The following is a 17,360-nucleotide window of genomic DNA, read 5'->3' as shown; positions in this document are numbered from 1 at the left end:
TTTGCGTATATAAAATGAGGGATTCTTGTGTTACTTGGACCTTTTCTCTGACTTACTAAAATAAACACGAAGTAAAGTAAAGTTCAACAGTGTATTCAAGTATCATAAAAACACAATACATGTAGTAATTACGTAATAACAGAATATACGGTATATACAGATATAGCACACTAAGTAATATTAACAATCCTCTAATCTCGTTCTCTCGTCAGCTCTGCTGTATCACAATTATCACTCCCTTATATACCTTCTCTTGCAATATGGGTTTGTGGGCTTATGGGCACCAGAGTTTCTGGGCTTATGGATACAGGGCTTATGGGCACCAGCTAGGCTTATGGGCAAATTGGCTTATGGGCACCAGGGTTTATGGGCACCATATATAGTTATACTAGGGCAACCGTGTACCAGGTATTATTCAATTCAATTCAATATTTTATTGGAAAGAGCACAATAGAGGCGTGATCCAAATACAGACAATTATAATATTAAAACAACACATAAATGAAATAAAGATTCATGTAACAAGTCATGAGCCAATTCTATGTATACAAATACATTATAAACTGCTATTGATACCATAAACTTATATTTCAGTATTATTCTAGATTTTCATATATTTACTTAAAACACACAATATAAGATTTATATATATATATATATGCATATGCACAAACTAATGTAAAAGATTATTATCTGGTGAAACGGTATGGTGGTCTTTCAAATCAAGAGCTTCTTCAATATACATACAAATAGATTTTAATTCCTTTTCAGACATAGGATTTAACATTTTGGTAAAATTTTCATTCAAATTATTTGAATTAATATCATTAATTTTATATTTAGATCTAATTTTGTTATATTGCGGACATTCAATCAAGAAATGAATCTCATTTTCAATTTTTCCTGTGCAAAATTTACAAAATCTCTCATTAGATGGTATTTTTGGTCTTGCATACCTCCCAGTTTCTATTGCTAATGAGTGTGCACTAATTCTTAATTTAGTGAGTTTTTTTCTAAGGTATTTAGGAATATTAAAATTTAAATATTCTTGTTGTTTAAATTTAGTATAAATTTTACTAAAAAATAAAAGTTTACCACAGTTTCCATCTTTTATCTTAGAAAGTTCAAATATAATTTTATTTTTGTAGAAATCTTCTAGTTTCTGTTTGAAATTACTAATACAATGCTTGTTAAAGGGTATTCCAATATATTTCATTAATTCAGATAGTTTATAAGACCATGAATTTTCTCTATTTGTGAGAGTTTTGTCCACTTCAAAAGCAGCCTTGAGAATTTCATGCGGACCACCAGACCGTTCACCAATTTCACTGAGACGCTCATAATATTTATACATAAGTTGATAACATTTAATGCTAATGGGTAAAGTGCCCAATTCACACCGCACTGCTAGATTGGAAGACTTTCCATGAACCCCAAGTATGTTTTTAAATATGGAGTTTTGTGTTTTTTCTAATTTACTTTTGTCTAATGCTTCAAAATTTGGTTTGAATTCTGATATCCATACTTCTGATCCATAAGTTAAAATAGGAGTTATCATTGAATTAAAAAGCTGGAGCCAAGTCTTAACAGACAAATTTTCACTATATGGTAGTTTTGACTTCAATGCAAAATATGCTTTTTTAGCTTTATCTGAGAGGCTTGACACTGCCTGTATAAATTTTCCAGAGCTATGAAAATCAACTCCTAAGTATTTATAACAATCAACAATTTCAATTGCATTGGAACTGTAATAAAAGTAAAAGTTTTCTTTATTTACTTTAATTTTAGAGAAAATTATAATTTTTGTTTTCTTAAGGTTCACGTCCAGTTTCCATTCAGTACTATATTTTTGTAAAGAATCAAGAGAGTTCTGGAGACCATCTGCAGATTCTGATATCAACAATAAATCATCAGCATACAATAAATGGTTCACTTTTTTGCCATTTAAATTAACTGCACTAGTTAAGTTTGTATCTAAGTATTTTCCTATGTCATCAACAAATATATTAAATAAAGTTGGACTTAAACTGTCACCTTGTTTTACTCCCTGATTAGCAAGAAAAGGCTTGGTAAACATATTTTGATATTTACATGAATATAAGGTATTAGAGTACATGTCATGCAGTATATTATAAAATTTGCCTTGTATTCCTTTATTTGGTAATTTTAAGAACAGAGCTGATCTCCAGACACTGTCAAAAGCCTTTTTAAAATCTACAAAACACACATATAGTTTCTTTTTACATTTAAACAAATATTTGTTTATTATTGTTTTTAAAATAAAGACATGATCTACAGTTCTGTAATTTTTTCTAAAACCACCTTGATTTGAAGATAATAAATTATGTGTTTCAAGAAAATCACTAAGTCGTTTTTGTAAAATGGATGTAAAGACTTTACCAAGACAGCTTGTTATGCTTATACCTCTATAGTTCCCACAATCAGATGGGTCACCAGATTTATAAATTGATGTCAATAGAGAAATGTTCCAAATTTTGGGGAATTTTTCTGAGTTAAGTATCTTATTAAAAAGTTTTGTCAGAAGTAAAACTAGAGTGTTTGACCCCACCTTTAGAAATTCATTAATTATCAAATCAGAACCTCCAGATTTTCCCTTTTTTAACTTCTTAATGCAGTCTTTGATTTCTTTACATGTAATAGGGACATTAAGGGATGTATTAGAAAAGTTGTGATTTTTGTTCTCTATATTTTGATTTGTATCAGTTTTATCATTATTACTTGAAGCAAGCAAATTTTTATAATGAATCTCCCATTCCTTGGCAGAAATAGCAGGCTCACAATTATTATTCTTTTTTTTTGTAATTATTAATGCTTCCCCAAAATTCTTTGGTGTTTTTTGGGTTTATCTCATTTATTTGTTTTATCAAGGAATGAAAAAAATCCTTTTTTAATTTATTTTTCAATTTATTGTACTCTCTTTTACAGTTGCAATAAGTCAATCTTAATGCATTATTATTAGGGGCTTTAGCTAATCTATTTCCAAGGGAACGCACTTCTTTTCTAAGGATTAAGCAATCATTTGACATCCATACTTTTTTAGGTTTTGCCTTTTTTGTGTGTCTTTGCATTTTGGATTTTTTTAAATTTGCTTTAAAAGAAACTGATTTTTTTGCAGCTTCTAAATAGATTTCATTAGTTTTGGTCACTAAGAAGTCAATATCATTAAAATTATTATCATCAATTAGTTTGTTTAAAGATAGAATGTGTTCTACACTCTTTTCTTCTAATAAAGCATCAATATAAATGTCCTTACTCTGATCCGCCCATTTAAATGTACCAGGAAGGGACCATAGTTCTTCCTTATCTATTTCTTTAGAATTTTTAAAATTAAAAATATTCAACGCTATTAAACAATGATCTGATAGATCAGTAGGTGGTTTTACCATAAAGTTATTGATTGTATAAAATAAATTCTGTGATGTCAACATATAATCTACTGTGCTCTTACCATTACTATTATAAAATGTAAAGTAGCCAAGTGAGTAACCAAGGAATCTTCCATTCACAATTCTCATTTGAGAGGACTTACAGATATTTACAAGTAAATTCCCATGTAGATTGTTTTTTTGATCTAATTGATTTCTTTCTAAGGGTAAATCAGGTGTATAATCTTCCGGTACTGGACAGTCTGTAAAATTGTCATTAACACCATCATTTTGAATAAAATCATTTAACCCTCCTGTGCGTGCGTTAAAATCACCACTTAAAATCACCTCACCTTTCGATAGGAAAAAAGAAATATCATTTTCCATTTTTGTGAATGCATGTCAGTTCAGAAATATCCTTATTAATATAAGGTTTGATGTAGGTAAAACAAAGAAAAATGTTTTTCTCCAAATTGAGAAAAGTTCCATCTATTTTCAACCATATTGAGAAGTTGTTGTGTTTTATTTCAGAAATAACATTTTTAAATTTGGCTTTTATAAATATAAGCATGCCACCTGATGGTCTCCCCCTTTTTTTTGCCTTAATAGGCTTAACTATATAGGGAGATGTAAAACCTGGAAGATTTCCTGGAGACTCTCTCAACATTGTTTCTGCAAAACAAACTATATCATATTTACAAACATTTTCAATAAACAAATCATCCTGGAATTTATCTTCATTTAAACCATGAATATTCCAGTAGGCAATATTCATATAGCAAGTCAAAAATCTATCTATTTACAAAGGACATGGGGAAAGGGAAATAACTCAATTATTATTACTTTAAAGATCTTTTGGTTAATAAAACATATATATGCAGGGACATATATATTTGTAAAATCATTGATCTGTGTAATATATATTTTTCTTTTTCTTTTAGTTATCAAAATTATATATAAATTCATAAGTTTCTTTTACTTTAACTTGAAACAACAAATTATTAGGGCTTACAGGTTCCATAATTTAGGACCATAAAGCACCATGTAATACTATGTCATAGATGGTCGGCCCTGAATATGAGGGTCCTAAAACACCAAGTTTTTATACCCTATAAATTTTCATTACATAGCCCTCCCCTTTTGAAAAACTGAACTTCCACTGTTCAGTATAATAACAAAACAAAAAAAACTTCAGACATACATGTAAATACCTATAAAACAAAGTCATTATACCAAAAATTTACTAGACTGCATATATAAAAAAAAATATCAACATACATTGTACATGTATGTCATTAAAAAAAACCCGAGTGAATCGATAGTAATAACCATGATAACATGAATCAGGGGCGGATCCAACCATTTTAAAAGGGGGGGGGGGGGGATTCCTAACCCAGGACAAAGGGGGGTTCCAATTACATGTCCCCATTCAAATGCATTGATCGTCCAAAAAAAGGATGGGTTCCAACCCCCGGAACCCCCCCTCTGGATCCGCGCCTGATGAATTGACTGATTGGTCTTGAACGATAAAGTTTTTTAGCACCCTTTAAATTTAATAAGCACATTATGGACAGGAATTCAACAATACGCACCAGGTTTAGCACCACTAACTCTCACTCATCAACTTAACAAAGAAATACATGTATCAGTTGTGAAAGTATAATAACAAATATTTAAAACAAATTTTAAGACAACAAAAATCAAAAGAAAAATCACAAATGTTCATTGTTTACAAAAGTTAAATTTGAAATGTTTTTATCAATTAAAGTTCTCAATCAACGCAATCAAACAGTTTTGCACTTGACATTGTTGCAATAAAATCTTTAAACTTTTCTGGTATTTAAATGTGGCGTCCTTTCCTCGTGGTGTAATGTATATCTTTCCCACTGTTTTGATTTTCTTGCGCGGGCGCGACATCCTGTGAGATGCTAATTAATTTCAGATGCGGAAACTGGGCTTTTATTTTCCGGGCCTCCGGGCTTTTGCCCAGAATAATTCTGGAGTTCCTCCGGGCTTCTTTTTCGGGCTTTTGTGGACTTTTTGAAACAGCTGGTAAATTTTCAATGCATTTATCTTCGTTTTGGTGGTTCAGAATAATACTTCCATTCAACTCTGTATGTAGGTCATTGGCAAATCTTCCGCATATTCACTGTCCTTTTCAGAATCTTCCGATTGCAGGAAATTATCGAGATCTGGAAAACTTACTGTTACATTTTCATTAATTACTCCTTGTTTAAACCATTTAAGTTTCTTTGATCCCGATACGGTTTTAAATTGTCTCCATGAACCACAACGGAGGGGCGAATTTTTAGCATGTTGAATTCTGTACAAAACGATGCTTAATTTTTTTGTAATCACCCACGGCCCGGTCCAATTCCTACAAATCTTGATTTTCTTTCCTGGAATATTTTGTTTTTGATTTCTCCACACTAACTGTCCGTCAGAATATATTTTTTCTTTAACATTTCCGTCGTATTGAAATTTCTGTCGCTCTGATGACACTTTTAAATGCTCTCTCGCTATTTCATGTGCCTCACGCAGCCTTTCTTCTTATTTATTGGCGTAATCAGATGCAAACTCAGACTGGGGTTCGTCTTGCTCAATTCTTTCAGAAATAACATCCAAGGGGAATTTCATTTCATGTCCGTTCACCAAACGGTGTGGTGTTAAACCTGTACTTTCATGAGGTGTTGAATTATAGGCCATGGTAAGAAAATCTAAGTGTTGATCCCAATCTCTCTGGTGGGACTTGATGTACTTTGATAATATGTCCTGAATCGTTCTGTTCATACGTTATATCATCCCATCAGAACGAAGATGTAATGAAGTTGTTCTGGTTTTCTTTATTTCAAGTAACTCACACATGTTTTGAAAAAGAGTACTTTCATATTGTCTGCCCTGGTCGGAGTGTAATTCAATAGGACAGCCGTATCTTTTAACCCATGCTCTAAAAATAATGTCGGCAACTGTTTTCGCCTGCATATCTGGCATCGGGTATGCTTCTGTAAGCTTAGTAAAATAGTCCCCTACTACGAGCACATAACGGTTTTTGTTGTCAGACAATGGAAACGGGCCAGCGATATCCGTAGCTATTCTCTCGAATGGAGCACCGACTAAGTGTGTTTTCAGAGCGTGCCTCTTCTTGTGCGCTGGATTTTTCCGCTCTTCGCATATTTCACAGTTATGAACATACTCTTTCGCCGATCTTTGCATACTCCACCAATAAAACGGACATATATGGGCTCGCTCAACTATTTTCTTTATTCCTAAATGATCTGAGGTTCTAGCGTCATGTTAGTACCAAAGTATACCACTAACTGCGGACTTTGGTGCGCACACACGCCATTTTGCACAGTTGTTCTTTTCAACCCAATAAAAACACAGGACATCATTTTTAACTTCCAACAACTCCCATCTTGATATCCAAAATTTGAATTCTTTGCTTTTACTACTTATTTCCGTTGTTGAAGGTTTTTCCGCATTTTCAATTTTTAGTTTTCAAAATTTCCCCCATTATATCATTCTCTTCTTGTTGCTGTCTCATAGATGTTATGTCCAATGCTATTTTTGGGGGTGGTTTTTGTCTGGCTGGCGGGGGCCGATTGGGCCTTCTCCCCCTCCTTACAATAGGTATTTCTCCTGGAATACTACAATCTAGTTGCCCATCCATGTTTCCAGAATTATTTGATGACATTGTGAGACTTTCAGGACTTTTATTAGTAACTCCACCTACAGACTGACCTTCCAAAACTTTTTTCATCAATTTTACTCCGTCTCCTTCCTGCATATCAATTATTCATACTTCTGCAGGTCCCTGGTATTCATAATCCCAGAGCATTTTGCATTGTTTGCAAATATCGGATGTCGACGTGATAATGCGAGATAAAGCATCGGCATTACCATGACGGACACCAGGTCTATGGACAATCTTCATGTGGAATTGACTCAACTGTTGGATCCAACGATGAATCTGCCCAACTGGTTCTTTGAAATTTTGTAACCATGTAAGCGATCCATGATCGGTACGCAAAATAAAACGTCTACCCAATAAGTAATGTTTAAAATGTCGGGTAAAAAATACTACAGCTAGCATTTCTCTCCGGGTCACACAATAATCGCGTTCCGGTTTATCTAACGATCTACTTCCGTAGGCAATAACTCTCTCCGTTCCATCTTGTACTTGTGACAATACCGCGCCAATAGCAAAATTACTGGCGTCGGTATCCAGTATGAATTCAGCTCCATTTACTTGCGGGTATGATAATATAGGTGCTGAAGTCAACCGTTTTTTAAGTTATTGAAACGCTGTTTCACAATCCGTTGTCCACTTCCAGCAATGTCCCTTCTTAGTGAGATCAAACAGAGGTTTTGCAATTTTCGAATAACTTCTTACAAACTTACGGTAGTACGAGGTCAGGCCGAGGAAACTTCTTACCTCTGTAATTGTTGTTGGAGCTGGTATTTTATTTACCGCATCTAATTTGGCCGGATTTGTTCTCACCTCGGATTTTGATACCACGTGACCTAAAAATGTGATTTCTTTCTGAAGAAAAGTGCACTTATTAGGTTTCAATTTTAATCCGGCTAGCATTAGTTTGTCAAGTACTGTTTCTAAGTTATCGAAATGCTCATCAAACGTTTTTCCAAAAACTACAATGTCGTCTAGGTACAAAACGGCCATTGTAGTCAGGCCACTCAACGCTTTCTCAATAATTCGCTCGAACGTTCCAGCCGCATTACAAAGACCAAACAGCATAGTCACAAACTGATATAAACCTCTTCTTTGTGTCGCAAACGCGGTTTTCTCTTTATCCCCATCTTCTAATGGAACCTGGTGATACGCCATATTTAAATCTAAGGATGTAAACCATTCGGCTCCACTTAAGGTGTCGAAGTTTTCATCGATTCTAGTTAAAGGGTAGGCGTCTTTTACGGTCTTTTCATTCAATTTTCTAAAGTCCACACACATTCTCCAGGACTGGTCTTTCTTTTGAACCATTACGATTTTCGAGGACCAAGGGCTAATTTATTTTTCAATAAGTCCTTGTGCTTCTAGTTTGTTGATTTCGTCCTCAACTGCTTGTCTTTTATAGAGAGGAATCCGTCTGGGAGGCTCTCTCACCGGCTTTTCGTCGTTCAGCTTGATAGAATGTGAGCCTAAATTGGTTCGTCCTACCTCCCCAGGTTTAGCAAAACACTCCTGCATTTTACAAAGAAATACTTTAAACTTCTGATGCTGTTCCTCCGTGAGGCCAACACAACCACGTTCGTAAACATCAGTAAGGTATTCAGGTAATAAACAAGTCTCTTCGCTTATATAACCAGGAAGATTTGGACAATTGGGACTTAGAAATAAATCAAGTTCGGACAATATATTTTAATTGCTAAAGTGACAATTTGTTAATCCGTCTATCTAACCTTTTACATTTCTTTGTGTCTAATTAATTCTATTGTTAAATATAGGTTTGGCGTGATGGAAATCACTCTGACCATGACAAGTTAATCCGTTGGACACTAATCCTTTTCTATAGTAACTGTTTTTATATATATGCTTTTGTATGTTATTTTGTAGTTTAGGTCTTAGGTCTGGTACTGTCCGGACCTTGCTAATAAAGTATAAGGTATTGGTATTCCGTCTTTAAATCACTATAACACGGAAAACTCCCGGTTATACTTATTTCGGACACTCGGCAAATCGGAACATCAACATTCAGGTCCAAGACTGGCCCTACCTTATCTATAGGCGTAAACAGTGCCATGTGCGTATTTTGATAAATTGTAACATCAGACGATCCGGGGTTAAAAACTCGTGTAAATATTACAGATTGGTTAGAATCTACTAGTGTCCTAGCAATAGCTAAACCAAACTTTTCCATAAACAATTTTTCCGGTGTCAATATCCCAAGGAAACTTTGCTTACAGGGTGAATCCAACTTATTAACAACGCTGGATTTTACAATCGCCTCGTGTCCCGCGGGTACCAGTATCGTTTGTAAGGCCACCACTCTGTCGGATCCACTTTTACCATCATTTCCACCTAATGGAAATCTACTTCCTTTAATAATAAAACTTGATTCATCCGGGTCCCACGTACACCGGTTTTTAAGAATAAAGTCCTCCCCGAGTAAGTTATAGTTCACTCCTCCTACAATGATCTTGTGTTCAAAAACGTGATCATTGAAAATTACCAACATGACAGCTTCTCCTTTACATTTCAAACTATGTTCGTCAGCGGCTATATAGTTAGCGTCAACTGGACTTAGTTGCGGTTTTTCAATAATTGAATTAAAAACGTGTTCCGTAATGAAAGTCCGTTTAGCTCCATTGTCAATTTTCCAATTGATAGGAACACTCTCTATATGACCTTTAACCATCATGTTAGCAACACCGTAAACACGAACTAAAGCTCCATGAGGATTAGGGTGCTCTAGAATCTTGGCCGTAGTGACATCGTCACAATTTTTCGCCTCTTGAGACGTCTGCTTTAAGTTGCAAGGATTAGTCTCTTTAGATTCTTGAATTTTTAAATTTTGATTAGCTTCATCATTTCTTTTTCTTCTGTCCTTCTGATTTTTAATTCCAAATTTCCTTGCATAATGTTTCGCGTAAGGCCGCGTTGATGTGACCGGTACCTGGCCAATGGTACCGGTCCGTTTTAGTTTAACGGATCAGAGGAGTTATTTGACCGGTAAAAACCCCGGCCCCCTCTTGGTCGTGCTGGGTTAGAATAATTGGATGTTCCTCTCCCACGATTATTTCGTCGAGAATTATTTTTCGACTTGGATCCTCTGTCGCTAAAGGTTTCACTCCTATAATCATTTTGAGGTTAATAACTCTCCCCTGACGAAAAGGGTATTTCAAAATCGTTCTCGTCATTTATTTCGCCACTATCCCTTTCGCCGTCTATTCCAAAGAGGCTTGGCATCTTGAAATAAATCTTGTTCACCTAACCGTAAACATTCTTCTTGCACAGCCGATAAAACAGCATCTTGTAAAGTTCTAGGGCTAGTGCGTTTTATATTTAAGCGGAATTCTTCATTTTGGCCGTATCTGTCTAAAAACGACTTCATAGCGTTTTCTTCAACTATGTCAGGACTGTTTGGATAAGCCCGTCTATTAAGGTCTTCAATAGCTTGACCAAAATCTCGGAGGGATTCTCCTGGTTGCCTCCTCCGTAGTTTAGCATCGGCAATATACCTCTCTTTCATTGCAGCATGCCCGAATCTATCGTTCAGTTTCTCCGCTAAACGTTGATAATTTCTCTGAATTATCAAAGGCAGCCCGTAAGCGTAGGTTTCCGCTTGGCCCCTTAACGTACTAAGCAATACTCGTCTTGCTTTCTCATCGTCCCACAAATTTAACTCGCGAATATTTTCAAAATATTGGAGAAATTCTGACCACACGTCTGAATTTGACCCCAGGAACGTACGCCGTACCGGATATTCGGAGGGACGTGATGAAAATCTTCCAATCTCTTTACTTTGTGCCCCTACATTCGTGAACTCGGTTCTCGGTCTAATATTTGGTTCAACAGAAACAAAATCTTTAGCATTATCTGATCCACTAAAAGCATCAAAGCTAGTTACATTCATGTTATTATTGTGTCCATTGCGTTCAGGAATTTGCCTGTGTTCCAAATTGTCCTGGTTTTCATGTCCCGTATTAACTGGACTATTCAACATGGACTTTTGGCTAACTGGCATTTTTTCTGAGTAACTGGACATAGAATTATTCGGCGCATAGTAAGGGCTATTCGGTGAATCGACATACCCATATTCTTGATTAGGGTTTGTCATGCTCCGTATATTATTGTTACTGAGAAACGTTGACTGTTTAGATCGTTTTCCACCTTGTTCACGCCCTGGCGTCGCTACAACATCCTGTTCACGCGGGGTCTTACAAAAATGTATTAGAATTTTCAATACGGTCGTTACTAGCACAAAAGCTATGATTCCTAGTAATCCTGTCATCACATACTCCTGCGACTTTTTAACTACTTCGTTACACGGAAAATATTTCCAGGCTATTGCTACGAAGCCAGTACAGACAGAGAGCAAAGTTATCCAAATTAACCAAAATTTTCCCCAATTTTGTTTATTCTCTTCTATACTTTCCTCATCGTATCCCGGAACCTCCGTACCCAGACCAAATTGCTCCTCTTGTGAAAATAATCCGGCATTCGTTTGGAAGCCTGTATATTTTCCTAGGTGCTTTGGCTGAGGGGTCCCACATACCGCGGAATTTTCAATTCCGGAGTCTTATGGAGAGCGACTACCATAGACTCCATTATCGGTATAAAAGTGTGTCTGTCTTACCTCAGAAGGCATATGTGCCCGAGTGTATATCCTGTTTCTAGGGGTTTCCATCCTAGCACAACGTGAAAATCCTGTTTTAAGTCCAATAAAGAATTATCCTTATTCAACACAAAAAAAAAAAAAAAAAATCCCACCGCTGCCACCAATGTAACGCAAAAATTTCGGGGAACCTTCCCGGTGGTGTTGTCGACGGGTAGTTCGTGACCCGAGAAGATCCTTTTGCGTATATAAAATGAGGGATTCTTGTGCTGCTTGGGCCTTTTCTCTGACTTTAATACTAAAATAAACACGAAGTCGCTGTGTAAAGTTCAACAGTGTATTCAAGTATCATAAAAACACAATACACAGTAATTACGTAATAACAGAATATACGGTATATACAGATATAGCACACTAAGTAATATTAACAATCCTCTAATCTCGTTCTCTCGTCAGCTGTGCTGTATCACAGTTATCACTTCCTTATATACCTTCTCTTGCAATATGGGCTTGTGGGCTTATGGGCACCAGAGTCTCTGGGCTTATGGATACAGGGCTAATGGGCACCAGCTAGGCTTATAGGCAACTTGGCTTATGGGCACCAGGGCTTATGGGCACCATATATATTAGGGCAACCGTGTACCAGGTATTATTAGGGCTTACAGGTTCCATAATTTAGGACCATAAAGCACCATGTAATACTAAGTCATAGATGGTCGGCCCTGAATATGAGGGTCCTAAAACACCAAGTTTTCATACCCTATAAATTTTCATTACACAATGTAATAAAACATACAAACACTATATGTATTTCCTTCTAACTATGGAACACCTCCTCGACGGATATGAATCGCCGTTTTATATAGGTGCAGTTCTACGTAGTATCTCTATTATAAACAATTTATAAACACATTGTGTCTTTGCATGTTAAGATATCGGCCTTTTCGATCAGTAAATATTACTTGCACATCCGATAAGCATGCGCGTAGCTACGTTTACGTCAAAACGCCCGGGCGTACACTTGAATTTTGAAAATAAAACAAATATTCGACATAGAATAAGAAAAAAAGGTCAAAAGCACATCAGCCTTGTGCTTTTTTTTCTTCAATGGATTGTAATTTTGAATAAAAAGGGACTAAATTTACTCAAATAGATCATTTAATATATTTGTTCGAATCTTTTGTAAAAGTCTGAATCTACTATGAATTCTACGTACTTTTCTTATATTTAAAACAATTAACTATCTGCTCAGATTCGATATGCTGTTTGTATTTTTGTCGAGCCAGTGATTTAAATCCCAAAAGCGAGACAAAGCGGCGTCAACATTTAGGCTCCGAATGTGGATAAAGTCTTTTGAATGACTCTCCGTGAAATTTTACAAAAGTTGGACAGAAACTATTTATGATCAAAAGAGTATTCAGATCACTGATATACTAATGCAATTATATTTTTAATTTTCCCATATTTTAAGGACAAAATGTATTTCTGCAATTAATAAGTGGTCGCAGTTTGGGCTTACATTTTAGTTTAAACAATATTTATTTCAAAAAGTGCACAAAATATAATTATACAATGTTAAATACAGGGATTCGGAAACAAGAAAAACTTATATAAATCCGTCTCCCTACGTTACATTTTGTTATTTCTCAATTACAATAACTACTTGTCGAACCTTCATCGAATTTTATGAAAATGCCGAAGAAGCTTTTTCTATTACTTATGTCTAAAGCTAAAATTTTTAAAGCATTTTTTTCGTTCATTTTTCTGTTCTTTTCTGATAGACAGCCGGATAGCCGGACTCTTCTTTCCGCAATTAATTGTTTTACATGCTCAATTTATAATCCTTCATATATTGTCGTGAAATATTCCAGATCAAGAAAAAATATATCATAAGAAAATTTTAGATTTTTTTTAAATCCCTTTAAAGGGGCGATAAATTGATTCACTTTTTGTGGGAAGAAATCCTAGGTGTTCCAGAATTTTTTTATATTGCACCTCTTAGAAATATTTTTTTTCGTGTTCATTAAAAGGTGCTTTTGTGGATTGTATGCTCACTCACGGCACCATTTAAACTTATTTAAAAGTAATATTGGTTTGGACGTTTCCTCTAATACCAATGACCATTAGGCTAGCTTCCAGTTTTACACGATGAATAAGTTAACATATTACAAGATTTAACCAAAACAAACAAACCATTTAGATTCAAAAGTATGTTGCCAGTGGCGGATCGAGGGGGGGTCCGGGGGTTGGAACCCCCCTTTTTTTCGGCCGATCAATGCATTTGAATGGGGACATATAATTGGAACCCCCCCCCCTTTTTAAAATGGCTGGATCCGCCACTGGTTGCTTTCAATGATTTTTTACTGACAGGAATCATTACGGTATCTCATTCTCGATAGCTTTCGGGGGCTTCGTTCCTTTCGAACCCACTACCAGCAGGTGCTTTAACATTGAGTGGTACCTCTATTTTATGTTCTGTACAGGTACTGTTAGTCCAAATAATTATGACGTCTTGAAAGGCTATTATATTTTTTTTTTCTTTGACGCCTTAGTCGAAGTAAGGCGTCAAAGAAAAAAATTATAATAGCCTTTCAAGACGTCATATCAAAGAACCTCAAGAATTCAATTTTTATTAAAATCAAACTAAGTTGAATTTTGGACCCTCTGGACCGTAATGTAGACCAATTTGAAAACGGGACCACTCAATGTTAAAGCACCTGCGACTTGTGTCGGTTAAAAGATCATTATAGCTTATGCCATATATATATAGAAAAAAATGACAATGGAATGGACAAACAACTTAAAAAATTAAACATAAAAAAGGCAACAGGAAAAGATGGCATATCAGTTGCATTTCAGTTAAAGTCCTAAAACTAGCACAACCAGTTATCACAAAACCAATAACTTTAATTGATAAACAAGACTATAAAGTCAGCCACTTTTTCAGACAAATTAAAAGAGGCATAAGTTGTACCATTGCACAAAAAGAACAATGTACTTGATTTGGGCAACTATAGACCAGTAAGTATACTTCCAGCAATTTCAAAATTTTTCGAACAAGCAATTTACAAAATGTACAACCAGCTAGTTGAATACTTCAACACACACTTTCATCCATACTTGGGGACCTTTCAATATTTATCAGATGGATGGGCCGGTGCAAAATGGGATGGGGCAAGCACTTTTTTGTGGAAATATTTGGATGGGCGAGAACTTTTTAAATTATTTTGACCTGATAGAATACCAAGTTGATTAATAGTTTGGTGACCTGCTGTTAAATTTATGGATTTAATTAATGGGTAAGAAAAAAAACCTCAAATTCAAGTTCATTTTGGACTAAATTCAGATACTAGTCATCTTTAACTTTTTTTCTAACTTTTTCAAATCAACATGGATTTTCATAAAACTTTACAGCTATTTCATTTATATATTAATCTTACTGAAGGCTAGACTGTTTAGTACTTAGGTTTTTTGCTGTCATTTTTATGGATTTAGTTAATAGGTTAAAAAAAAAGCTACAATTTTAAGTTTAGACTAAGTTCAGATGGTCACCTTTAATTTTTTTTATTACTTTTTCAAATCAACTTGGATTTCATAAAACTCTACAGCTATTTCAATTCATGATATATTGATCTTACAGAAAGCCAGTTTGTTTGGTACTTTATTAAATTGCTGTCATTTTTATGGATTTTATAAATAGGTAAAAAAAAAAGTTATAATTTTAAGTTTAGGCTGAATCTAGATAGTAATCTTTTTTTTTTTTTTTTTTTTTTTTAAATCAACATGGATTTCCATAAAACTCTACAGCTATTTCATTTATATATTGATCCTACTGAATTCTAAGCTGTTAAGTACTTAGTTTTTCTGCTGTCATTTTCATGGATTTAGCTAAGGCCAAAATAAAAAATATTTTGGTTTTCCCGAACCCTACCCAAAGGTTGAGACAGTGGGTAGGTAGGTAGGCATTTTCTTTCTTTTTTTTAAAAAGAAATTGAAGTATCGGGTGTTTATTAGTCTTCATGCCTATCTGATTAAAAAAAATTCTTCAAATCAGGACAATAAAAGAATTTGAGTAGGCAGCTTTTTTCTGGGTAGGTAGGGTTTGGGCAAACAAACCTATTCTTTTTTTATGGCCTAATAGGTTAAAAAAAAAACTACAATTTTAAGTTTAGACTAAGTTCAAATGATCACCTTTAATTTTGTTTTATTACTTTTTCAAATCAACTTAGATTTTCATATAACTGTACAGCTAATTCATTTTAGATTGATATTACAGAACGACAGGTTGTTTGATAGTTTGGTGTTTAACTGTCAAATTTAGGGAATCAATTAATAGTCTATTCTTTGATTTCAAGACATAAAAAATTAAAAACTTTACAATAGAAAAAGAACATCAATCATGTTTGATTGTCTTATAGTTTTAGAGGGTCAAGGACTTTTTTACAGATTTTTTTAGATGGGCAAGGACTTTTTTCATAATTTAAAAGGATGGGCATTAACTTTTATAATGAAACAATATTACGAATATCCATCTGGTAAATATTGAATGGTCCCTTATCTGCTTTTCGACCAAAATATGGATGTCAAACTACTCTTCTCCGAAAGGACTGGAAAATGGCACTTGATCAAAATAAGTTTATTGGATCAATACTATTATGGATCTATCTAAGACTTTCGACTGTCTTCCTCACGATCTTCTACTGCTTAAGCTTGAAGCATATGATCTTTTAATTTCCCCATTAAAACTGATTACAAATTACTTATCTAACAGGAAACAATGTGTTAGAGTTGGCTCTAGTCTGAGCAATTGGCAAAACATATACAAAGACGTACCACAAGGTTCTATTCTTGGTCATATACTCTAACATCTTCATTAATGATATATTTCACTTCACCACACACAGTTCACTTTATAATTACGCTGACGACAACACATTATCTTATGCAAAGAGAGATATAGACACCGTTATCTCCACACTTGAAATGACAGTTTGGCTCTGATAGAATGATTTTCTTCCAATCAAATGAAGGCAAACCCTGAAAAATTTCAAGCTTTGGTAATTGTTAAAAAAAAATGGGCAAAACATAACATTTGATCTAGTAGCAGGTAACAAAATTAAATGTGAAAAAGAGATCAAACTATTAGACATCACCATTGACTTTAAACTAAATTTCAACACGCATATATCAAACATCTGCAAAAAAGCATCCAGACAACTAAATGTTTTAAAAGGCTTGGCACATACTTAAACAAAATTGGAAAACTAACAATATATCACTCCTTTATTATGTCAAACTTGAATTTCTGTTCATTGTCCTGGTATTTCTGCAGCGAGACAAACACTACAAAAATTGAAAAAGTACACGAAAGAGCACTTCGCTTCATATACCAGGATCACAATAGCCGGCACATATGAAGACTTACTTTTAAAATCAAAAATGCCATCATTTAAAGTAAGACGCCTAAGAACCATGGCAATAGAGGTCTTTAGAACAGTCTATCATGAAAATCCAGTATACCTTCATGATATTATAAATATTAAAAAAATATATATATATTCTTTTAGATACCAAAATTTAGATGAAATACATGACATAAGAACAACAAGGTATATGGCTTGAAATCTGTCAGATATTTTGCTGTCAAACTATGGAATGAGTGGCAAAACCCCTTTAGAAC

Source organism: Mytilus galloprovincialis, chromosome 14, assembly GCF_965363235.1.
Source record: "Mytilus galloprovincialis chromosome 14, xbMytGall1.hap1.1, whole genome shotgun sequence".
In the NCBI taxonomy this organism is placed as follows: Eukaryota; Metazoa; Mollusca; class Bivalvia; order Mytilida; family Mytilidae; genus Mytilus; species Mytilus galloprovincialis.
This window is presented reverse-complemented; position numbering follows the sequence as displayed.